Source organism: Trachypithecus francoisi, unplaced genomic scaffold, assembly GCF_009764315.1.
Source record: "Trachypithecus francoisi isolate TF-2019V2 unplaced genomic scaffold, Tfra_2.0 Lachesis_group7, whole genome shotgun sequence".
NCBI classification, from domain to species: Eukaryota; Metazoa; Chordata; class Mammalia; order Primates; family Cercopithecidae; genus Trachypithecus; species Trachypithecus francoisi.
The window spans coordinates 11,848,092-11,860,241 of record NW_022681472.1 but is presented as its reverse complement, the minus strand read 5'-3'; the positions used below and the strand labels follow the sequence as shown (position 1 = coordinate 11,860,241).

Sequence of the window (12,150 nt, the reverse complement as noted above, 5' to 3'; positions counted from 1 at the left end):
CATGTAATGAAAACCCAATAAAAACTCTAGACATTGAAGCTTGGGTCAGCTTCTCTGATCAACAGTACTCTATGCGTATTATCACGCATGGATGTGCCAGGAGAATGTGCCTGACTCCACAGAGAAGTCACCAGTGGCTTCCCATTTGGGACCTTTCCAGGCCTCACCCTGTGCATGTCATTTTTTTAAAGCTGGTCTTTATTTGTATTGTTTTGTGCTGTAATAAATTTGTAATCATAAGTATAGTATTTTCTTGAATTCTGAGTCATTTCTGGCAAATTATCAAAGGTGATAGTGGAAAATCTCTGGTTTATGGCCAGTTGGTCCAAAGTGCAGGTGGCCTCGGAGCCCCTGCAGTTGTGGCTGTCATCTCAAGCATGGGAGGTCTTGTGGTGGACCATGCCCTTCATCTGTGAAGTCTCTCAGAATTGCCTTGCAACCACCTGACTGTCATGGGTCGTGCCTAAGCTGGAGGGAACTTGTTGAACAACAACAGAAAATTAATTGCGGCCTTGCCTGTAGCCTAGAGCATGTTCCTATGTTATTCCATCTCAGAGATAACATTTCTTCCCTTGTAGCACCTGCTTCAGTTTATTACACTTGATTAGGTGACCAATAATTGAAGTTAGCTTTCCTCACTAGTGAAGCAGCCCTGTGTCTGCTTTGCTTTCCATTTTACTCCTAGCACCTTCCAGTGCCTGGAACTTAATATTTGCCTAGTTAATTAGTTACTTAGTGAAATTAATTAGACTGAGACTTACTCCTACCCCAATACACTTACATCAGATTAAAAGATTCATGGCTAATATCTACAATTGATTTTCCTAACAGTGAAAAAGTGATCCATGTGTTTTTCTGTTTGTTTGTTTGTTTGTTTTGAGACAGAGTTTCGGTTTTTTCACCCAGGTTGGAGTGCAATGGTGCAATTTCGACTCATTGTGACCTCTGCCTCCCAGGTTCAAGCGATTCACCTGCCTCAGTCTACTGAGTAGCTGGAATTACAGGTGCCCGCCACCACATCCAGCTAATTTTTGTATTTTTAGTAGAGATGGAGTTTCACCATGTTGGCCAGGCTGGTCTCAATCTATTGACCTCAGGTGATCCACCTGCCTCTGCTTCCCAAGGTGCTGGAATTACAGCTGTAAGCCACCGTGCCCAGCTGTGATTGACGTTCATAACTGTGAAAACAATTATTTTTCTAGGCTTTGGTCTAGGGCATCAGAAATCCAGATAGTAAGAGCTCTTAAGAAATTCACAGCTTTTATGGAAAACTGCTGATCAAGGGAATGTCACATCTGCTGTTATCATACAACTTGGGAGTTTCTTTCAGTGACTTCCAATCCTGGGGTGCCCTGTGCTCTTCCACATGAGAAAGTATGTGCACCTCTGACACTCCATTGCTTTGTGCACAACATTACCACGTATAGACTGGATGCTGTTTCTGTGGCTGGTGCCATCATGTTTAATTACTACAGAAGAAATGAGGCCTGTACAAGACCAAAGAGGTCAAGAAAAAAAATTAGTAAATGAAAATGGAAGACTGAAATATGAAGCTAGTAGGAAGGCAGACACTGGCATAGTCTCATAAAAGGTATATCACTTGCCAAGAAGTGTGCTAGGCACTGGGATACAAAGAGAACAAGCCGTGATCCCTGCCCTCAGAGAGAACCAGTCAATAAAGAAACTATTACAAATTGATTAGGCCATTGTTTAAACAGATGTGCCTACCAAGTACAGTGAGAGGAGAGGGGATGGGAGCATTGAGGCCTGTCTGAGTTTCAAAGAAGATAATGCAAAGAAGGAAGCATTGGAGTTGCAGCTTGCATAACGTGTAGGGATTTTCTAGTGGTTGGGTGACAGGAAGGAATTCTGCCTGCAGAAGGAACCACACATTCAAAAGGGTGGAGCATATGTACTTGTTTAAATACAAGTAGTTGTATTTGGTTTAAATATCAAGCATGTGTGTGAGAGAGGGTGATAAAGGAAGAGTGAAATAGAGGAGAAAGATTGTCTTAGGCCACAGACAAGGTTTGGCAGCTACGGAGAACCTGGATCACAAATACTAAACATGCAATGTAATACACTTCAGATTACAACTTCTAAAATAATTTTTAAAAATTAGTAAACAGATGGGCCGGGCGCGGTGGCTCAAGCCTGTAATCCCAGCACTTTGGGAGGACGAGACGGGCGGATCACGAGGTCAGGAGATCGAGGCCATCCTGGCTACCACGGTGAAACCCCGTCTCTACTAAAAATACAAAAAATTAGCCGGGCAAGGTGGCGGGCGCCTGTAGTCCCAGCTACTCTGGAGGCTGAGGCAGGAGAATGGCACGAACCCGGGAGGCGGAGCTTGCAGTGAGCTGAGATCCGACCACTGCACTCCAGCCTGGGTGACAGAGCGAGACTCCGTCTCAGAAAAAAAAAAAATTAGTAAACAGATGAACCAAAAAATGAACTGAAGTGTGATGAGGATGGAAGTCTCATGACCTTATTCAGAAGATGTGGACATTATAAAAATCATGCTGAGGGCAATATGTGATCACAGAGAGAAGTGAGGCAGCCAGTGAGTAATGAAGAAGAGGATCTTGTAGTGTAACTATATCAGGGGACATGGGAGATAGAGGACAAGGACAGGCAAAAGAAGTATGTGGGATCTGGCATCAGTAGACTTGCAGATGGTGAGAAATGGAAGACAGAAATGAAAGATGTTCCATGAAGTCTCTAAGGTCTCTGGCTTGGATTGGTAATGGATCATGAAGTCATTATTTGAGAGGAGAATACAAAAGGGAAGTGACTGAGTTCAGCATGGGAAAGCCGCATGGAGATATGTAAGAAACAGCTGGAGCTCAGAGGGAGTTTGCTGGAAATGAAGGCTTGAGAGCCACTAAGTCTAGGTTATGGTTGAGCTCACAGACTAAATAAGCTTGATCAGGAAGAGCTTATAAAGTGAGAAGAGAGGAGGCAAGGGCAGCCCATTCTAAAGAGCTTGGGGCAAACATCCTGAACTTGAGCATCATCTACAAGGAAGATGTCCCAGGAAGAAAACTACTAGTCACTGGCACATAGTCTGGCTCTAAGAGCGTTCTTTAGATTTCTTGTCCAGATTGCTTTGCTCTCTTGATTTGCAACTTCTATCTATGCATATTTGATGAATATATGTATGAACCTATCTGCTATTTCCAGACCTAAGCAATACATCGACAGGTGCAACAGGAGCCATAAAAATGAAAAGAAAAAACAAGAAGAAAATTGTAAGTATAAAAGAGAAGCAGTCTTAAAATATGTTATGTAAACAGAAGAGAAACAAATTGTTTAACAGTGATCAGTGCATTAGACTAGCAAATGTAACCAGTAATTAGTGATATTACCTGTAAAGGAACCAAAAACAAAGAAATGAAAGATAAATAATAGTTATAAAGACATAGTGATCCATAAGAAGGAGCAAAAATTCAGAATTGAGATAATAACCTTTCCATAAAAACACTGAGAGACCACATGCCAAAAGATGAGGTTGGATGTTTACCTTGTATCATATACGAAAATTAACTCAAAATGGATAAAAGGCCACTTGATTTAGCAAAGATTTTTTTTTGAAATGATGCCCAAAGCACAGGCAATAAAAAAGAAAAAAATAGGTAAGTTAAATTTCAAAATTTGTGCATCAAAGAACACTACCAACAGAGTGAAAAGACAACTCACGTAATGGAAGAAAGCATTTGCAGATTATGCATCTGATAAGAGGTTGATATCCAGAATACATAAAGAACTCCTACAACTCAACAAGAGCAAAACATGATTTAAAAATAAGCAAAGGAAAGAGACATTTTGCCAAAGAAGGTATACAAATGACCAGTAAGCACACAAAAAGATGCTAACATCACTAGCCATTAGGGAAATACAAACCAAACCACAATGAGATATTATTTCACACCCATTAGGATGCTATCATCCAAAATTTAAAACTTAAGAAAACAGAAAATCACAAATATTGACAAGAATGTGGAGACATTGGATCCCTCTGCATTACTAGTGGGAATGTAAAATGCTGCAGCTGCTATAGAAAATGGTGCAGCAATTTCTTTAAAAATTAAATGGAGGATTACTGCATAATCCAGTAATTTCATTTCTGGGTAAATACCCAAAAGAAGTGAAATTACTGGTTTGCTAGAGTTATAACAACATACCACAACTGGGTAGCTTAAGCAACAGGAATTTATTTTCTCACAATTCTGGTGGCTAGAAGTCCTAGATCAAGGTGTCAGCAAATTTGTTTCTCCTGAGGGTTTGCTTCTCTTTAAAAATTAAGTCAAAAATTTTTACCACAATTTTTAACTAAAAATTAAGTTAATTGCTATAGATTTTTGTTTATAGCCTAACTGAGAAACATATTTTTTGCTACTCTCCAAGAAATGCTAAAGCATAATTTGATCAATGGGAAGTCTAATTTTAACCATAAATTCCACTATCAGAAGGGGGCATTGCAAGAACTGACCACGTTAAGTGCAAGAGGAGCTTTTTGTTTGTTTGTTTGTTTTGTTTTGTTTTGCTTTGACATGGACTAGCCTAGGGAATTGCTTGCACTTTTCCCTTGCCTGTAAATAAAAACCTGGATCTGTGTTCTTATTTGGATACAATATTTTAAATATAAAAATAAGACGGTTGGGTAATTAATTCGTAAGAATATCCCATCCAATTAAACATCCTGACTGGACCTTGGCCTTTGGGTGGCTGGCAGAGAGCCTGAAACAGCTTAAAATTTGTATGGTTAGAAGCACCCTTTTACCAGTTTTAGTCAGTTCTGGCTGCTATAACAAAGCATATAGGCTGGGTTGCTTGGAAACCACACACATTTATTTCCTACAGTTCTGAAAGCTGGGAGTCTGAGACTACGGTGCCAGCAGAGCTGGGTACTGCTGAGGGCACTCTTCTGGGTTGCAGATCACTGTCTTCTCATTGTGTCCTCCTATGGCAGAAAGAGAAAGACAGCTCTCTGGGATTCCTTTCAGAATAGCTTTAATCACATCCATGAGGACTCCACTCTCATGACCTAATCACCTTCCAAAAACCCTGCCTCCTAATACCATCACCTTGCAGGTTAGAGCTTCAACATATGAATTTGCTGGGCGACATACACATTCAGTCCATTGCACAGACTAAATATGAGAGAAGTCATTCACTAAGTCAATGTTTCTAGAACTACACAAAATTTCAAAATAACTAGGAGAAAAGAGAAAACTACTCAAGTGTGACATCAAGGGGAAAACGTATCACAGAACTTGGTAGTTTCTTACAGACAGGACTGGTGATAGAATCTGCAGGACTTAGTGAAAAATAAAAATGTGGGAACCCCTTGTTCAAAATGCAGCCCCCAAAGTGCCACTGAAAGTACCAAAATATAAAATTTTTTTCCTTTATTTTATGGTCTCTAACTTGGCTTCTGAAGATGTTTTTTATTTGCTTTTTAATGTTGCTCTAAGTAAAGAAAATTAAAACATTAAATTATGAGGACAAATTTTATTATGCATTTTTATATTGTTTTAAATGCAAATATAAGAACAGCTTACTTGGATGCAGAATCACCAGAATTACACAATTCTTATTTTGTAGCTCGTGCATGCAGGTGCATTTTATTCTTACCAAAACAAAGGAAAGTATACAAAGTTAACTCAACTGTTTTCATTTCACCTCTTGGTATGTATATACTCTACCAACACTCTACCTTAGGCTACAGATAAGTAAGGAAGGATTGAAGGGGAAAGGAACAATATCATCACCCCATGTCATCCTTGTCAGCATAAGTGATGGCTAATACAAAGAAGTAACACCAGTAAAAAAAGGATATCATAGGGTCTGTTGGTCTTAGAAAACCATTTCCTTCTTTCTGCATTCAAAGGAAGTCCAGGTTCGAATAGAGACTGGCCTTTGGGGAGAGTCAATGCCCCAGCTTACATTGTCCTCACTGTAAGTTTCTCTGAAATCCTACCTGTCATGGACCCATGGGAATTCTGGACTCATGAGGCATCTCAAATGCTATATGCTAATTGCGTAGCAAGGAACCAGACACCTATTGCCGGGATCTCCTCTGCTCACGTGCTTCCTCCTTTTCCCACTGGACTTCATTTACAAAGCTCAAAAGAATTTCAAGACAGTGACAGCAGAGCATTAAAAAGCAGCATGAGCCACTCTGAATGTGCTCCCTTTGTGATTACAAATGTTGAACACCAGTTTGCACATATTATTGAAATCTATTATATATGGCCATCTAGGAAGGCTCAGGGTAGGCTAACAAGGCAGCATTCAAAGACATATCACTGTGGGATGGCAGTTTTCACCAGTGCATTCACAGAGGGATGCTGGGAATGTTATCGGCTCTGGTATTCTAATATTGCCACATGACATACTATTGTCATGCTCCTCAGTGGTATTTCCTTCCAAAATTAAGTACATTGATTAAACATAAGAAAGTACACAAATATAATGAACAAATAATACTTAAGCAGGAACTGGTAGGAATGAATGGAGGAACACTACCGAGTCATCTTACAACAGCAGCACAACTCACTGGCAGAAACTCAGATACAGAATGATGCTTCAAATGCTACTAATAGACTATACAAAGGAGATACTGAATCTATGAAGGGTATTGAAATGCGTACTTTTCTTCAACTTACAATTCCACTCATTTTTAAATTCTACACATGTCTAGAGTAAAGAGAAAATTCTTAGAAAATTGCTTTTACATTTATTTTTCTCCACTATAATTCAAGAACATTTAAAAATAATATGAGGGACTGTAACTTCATGATGCCACAAGGAAAACGTCACAAATAAGGAAAACAAGTTGATTTTAATTAAAATGAAAGAAGCATATATGACATAACATTTAAAAAAGAAAAATCCCAGTTTTTCAGGCCACGCAGAGTTGTTCACTAGCTGCACTCCGGACCATGAATTCAGTCATTCAGATTCACATCTTGGTAGGATTTACTATCTACCTTGGATTGGAATATTGCCATTATCAGCCTCCAGTGAAATAATGGGCTTAGGCAATAATGAGTTTTAGTTACTAAAACCATAAGATGAAAAGTTGATAGGTAAGATCACAGTGGATGAATCAGGCTGATAACCTAGGAACTCATTGATCAATCTTAACATTACCAAATATGACATTGTGTGCCTCCTCACAGAAATACACATCACCACCTGGAAAGTATCAATGCCAAAAAAATTGAATTGAATCTGATGAGGCATCTAGATCTATCTACAATCTAGAAGAGCATGTTAATTGTATATTAGCATGATTTTACACTCATCGTACTAATCATCAAAGTCCAAAATGTGGTGAATGCTACATGACAACCTATTATCTTTCATAAATGAATTGCAGGGAACCAAAAATGTCAGGATGTGGACACCTGTAGATGAAAATGGATTAAAGCTACATATTCACCAAATATAATCAGTGAACCTTGTTTGGATCCTGTATTAGTCTGTTCTGACACTGCTAATAAAGGCATACCCAAGACTGGGTAATAATTTATAAAGAAAAAGAAAAAGAGGTTTAATGGACTCACAGTTCCACATGCCTGGGGAGGCCTCACAATGGTGGTGGAAGGCAAAGGAGGACCAAAGGCACATCTTACATAGTGGCAGGCAAGAGAGCTTGTGCGGGGGACTCCCCTTTATGTAATCATCAAGTCTCATAAAACTTGTTCACTACCAAGAGAACAGCATGGGAAAGACCCACCCCCATGATTCAATTACCTCCTACAGGGTCCCTCTCATGACATGTGGGAATTATGGAAGCTGCAATTCAAGATGAGATTTGGGTGGGGACACAGCCAAACCATATCAGATCCTGATTCAAACTAAGCAACTGGAAAAAAAAATGCATGTGACAATTTGAACACTAACTGGATAATCTGATAATATTTAGAAATCATTATTAATACTTCAGATAAGATGATGTTTGCAAGCTTATGTTTTTAGAAAAAAAGAATTAACTTATAAAGATAAATACAAAGACATTTATAGCTGCAATTAATTCTATGATGTCTGGAATTCAAAATAATCCCGTGGTGGAGGAAGGGGAGTATGCATCAAATCAGACTGGTTGAAGTCAGATGATGAGCACATACTGGGGGCAGAGTTATTCTATTATTATATTAATAGTATTATATTAATACTATTAGACCTCATACTATTCTCCCTACTTTTGCACCTATTTGAGATTGTCCACAATAAAAACTTTAAAACATAAAAATTTTTGAAAGCAGTATTTAAACCATGGTTTCATATCATGAGCTGTAGTCTTTACTCATATTTCATCCCTCTTCATGGCCTCTTCCATGGTACCAGGTGTGTGTTACTCACTTTATGTATGTTCCTTCGTATAAGCTGTTCCTCTGTGCCCTCAAGTGTCCAATTTACATAATCCCCACGTTGCCCACACCCTTTCTTCCGTTTCTTGCCCGGAAACGAGAGACTTCAATACAAAGAAAACATATTTAACCCACTGATTGTTTTCTCCAGTGAACTTAGTCTGTCAGAAGTTAGTCTTCATTCATCTTTATCTTTCTCTCAAATGTTTAAATAGATGCCAAGTATATAACATTCCTTGGTATAAACAAATGAAACAATGTAATCATCATTTTCATCTATGTTTTCTGACTTCCTTAAGCAAATTTCCTCCTCCAAGATCTTGTGAAGCTCTTCAGACTTCTGCTACCACGCTTACTAAGTCTATCGCGAGCGTCATTTTGCATATACCTACACTTATCTGTTTCTTCCTCCACAAGAAAGTGAGAGTTTTGAAGGTGGCAAGTGTTTCTTATTCCTCTATCTCCAGTTTGACATACACTAAGAATTCAATAAAAAAAAATTTTATGTAAAGGAAGAGAGGTAAGAGAAACAGGGGCAGGAGGGAGAAAGAAAATGTTTAAATAAATGCATTAGAAACTGTGAATATTAATAGTTTAAATGTTTGACTCCTATATTTTTCCAGTGTTGTTTGCCTGGTAAATCTGCAGGGCTCATACCTTAAACTTGAGTCATGCTTACTACTTATAACTAGCTTCCACAAATTCTCCAAATGTGTAAGAAGACATGAACTATGAAAATCCACAAATATGATATCTGAAAAATCACAAAGTACAAGGTTAATCACACAAGATTAGGACTGCATCCCAAATCTGAAAATAAAATCATTAACAAAAAAGGCATATTATTTTTGAATAATAAATTAGGTAAAAAATTTTGCAAAGAATCAAAATTTCCATCAAAGAAGAAAGGAGAAAATATGTACATGATTACAAAATTAATAAAAATGGACATTATTTAAAGAGGATTTGACTTGAAAGCTTCTAGGTATTAGTTTGTTTATTTCTGTATGTTCAAAAGTTGTGAAATACATAGTTTCTAGGATAGAGTGACCAAATATGTTTTATTTAATCATCATTCCACATGCCTTCCACCCGCTGGGAATAGACCATCTCTATCAGGTCCTGTCTGCTTTAAGTCAACATCACTCTATTCATCAAGCTGACAATCTTAAATGGAAGTCAGTGTTCTATTTGATTTTCTGCCATCATAATGTGCCTTCAGCCACAACCACTTTCAAATTGCTTTTTCCTGGGGAAGATTGCAATATGATAAGCTCACAGCAAAAAGCCTTAATAAATCAAATGGCATGGAGAATAAATGTAAAAAATGCGCTAAAAGAGGACATCAGATCTCATTTATTTCTCATTTTACTCTTTCAGTACACATATATCTTTTTATGTTGAAGTATTATCTCTAAATCACCCATTCAAAAGGGGATTTTCAAATTAATTTCATTTTCATAGCGTGTGCAAGCAAAAACAGTAAGTAAACAAAGAAAATAGTCTTTCAATGGCTAAGCTGTGCTTTTTCTTTCTCCGTGGAACACCTGCAGGCTGCACTGACTTCTGGGAGAACTGATGCACTGTCTCAGAACTTGCAGGTTTTTAACATGAACTTATACCACAGCAACTACAAGAAATTGTTCTGGGGCCTACCAAAAGTTAGGGATACCTGTTATTTTAGTCTATTTTCTGCTGCTATAACAAAATACCTCAGACTGAGTAATTTATAAAGAAAATACATTTATTTGTCTCACGGTTCAGGAGGCCAGGAAGTCCAGGATCAAGGGGCTGCATCTGGTGAAGGCCTTCTAGCTGCATCATACCATGACAGAAGGCATCACATGGTGAGAGAGCCGGAGGAGAGAGTGCATGAGTCAGAGAGAGATTGGGGCTTGGAACTTCATTTTTATCAGGAACCCAGCCTCACAAGAATGGCATTAATCCATTCACAGAAACACAGCCCCTCATGACCTTATCAATTCTTAAAGGCCCTACCTTTCAACACTGTTATAATGGCAATTACACTTCAACATGAGTTTTGGAGGGGACATTAAAACCGTAGCACCTGTGCATCGGTTAGGATCTGTTCCTCGGCAAATAATGGCACACAACAGGGCTTAACACACCATTTACTTAATATGGATTCAGAGGCAGACAGCGCTAGGGTTGGGCAGGCACACCAACAATGCCAACAAGGACTTCACACTTTTCACCCTTCCTCATGATCCATAGTACGTGAGCTTTTGTTCTTGGGCTTCTTTTTTTTTTTTTTTTTTTTTAACGGAGTCTCACTCTGTCACCCAGGCTGGAGTGCAGTGGTGCAGTCTTGGCTCACTGCAACCTCCACCTGCCAGGTTCAAGCAATTCTCCTGCCTCAGCCTCCCAAGTAGCTGGGACTACAGGCGTCTGTCACCACGCCCAGCTAATTTTTGTATTTTTAGTAGAGGCGGGATTTCACATGTTGGCCAGGATGGTCTCAATATCCTGACCTTGTGATCTGCCCACCTCAACCTCCCAAAGTGTTGGGATTACAGGCATGAGCCACTGCGCCCGGCAGGGCTTGTTTCTTTATAGCCATCATATGCTCATACAGCAGTTGTCCAAAGGGAGGGAGAAAGAAGGCAAAAAGAGCTTTCTCTTTGCCCCACTCTCTCTTCTGTCAAGGAGAAAAATCCTTCCCTGAATCCCCCATAGAGTTCCCATTTGGGTTCATTGGCCAGAACTGGGTCACATGCACAACCCTAGACAAAACACTGGCAAAACACATGGGGTTAATATGATTAGCCTGAATCAATTACAATTCAACCCCTGAGGTCTCACACTGTTCAAAGGAAGACTTCACTGCTAAATGATGAAGACTTCACTACTAGCAAATGCCTTCAATCAGTCAAAAATTATATATTTGTCCCTAAAGACACCTATAAGTCCATTTTCAGCAAGTTAATACATTGAACAGGGACATGTAGTGAAGTAGAATGGAAATCAAAATACAAAAGATTGATAAAATATTAGCCTTGATAGTTGGAGCTTTAATAAAAGGCCAAACAAGCTTTATTCTTACTTTTAAGATAATTCTAAGTGTGTGATATTTACCATAAAGGCTTCATTAGTGAATGTTAGAGATTTGTCATTTTCCTTTCATGTAATGACCTTTACCATTAGTGAATGACATTTGTTAAATTAAATCAACAAGTTCTCCAAGAAGAAACATGAAATTGTAGAGAAGTGTCTAAATGTTAATGTTGCAAGCCCATGAATAACCTTTAAGTTGTCTCTGCAGAGGCTAATTCATCATTAAATACGACCAGTATTGAGGATACCAGCACTGAGGATACCAGGAACACCTGTTTTCTATGAGATCACCACCATTATTCAGATTCTATACAAGAATTTTTCAACAACCTATTTATGAGTCTACCTAACCGTATCATCAAAAAGGACTTACCAAGTTCTTACTTAAATACAGCTATACGATTTCCCTGCTGTACCAAATCACAATCATACACACACACACACACACACACATATATATACACACACACATATATATACACACACACACATACACATATGTTTATTCTGGAAATTTTTTTTTTTTCAGATGGAGTTTTGCTCTTGTCGCCCAGGCTGGAGTGCAGTGGCACGATCTCCACTCACTGCAACCTCCACCTTCTGGGTTCAAGTGATTCTCTTGCCTCTGCCTCCTAAGTAACTGGGATTATATGTGTGCACCAACACGCCCGGCTAATTTTTGCATTTCTAATAG

General features: G+C 38.7%; 1 long non-coding RNA gene across 2 annotated transcripts in view; it reads right to left on the bottom strand.

The window, feature by feature from the left end:
* LOC117079199 overlaps positions 1–12,150 on the bottom strand; it is a 233,685-nt gene that overhangs the window by 146,441 nt on the left and 75,094 nt on the right. The window contains exon 3 of one of the 2 annotated variants that reach the window (XR_004435308.1): positions 10,136–10,196. The exons of the other annotated variant lie outside the window; for it this stretch is intronic. This is a non-coding gene — a long non-coding RNA (uncharacterized LOC117079199). Of the gene's footprint in view, positions 1–10,135; positions 10,197–12,150 lie in introns of those variants that run through there. 2 annotated transcript variants of the gene reach the window in all.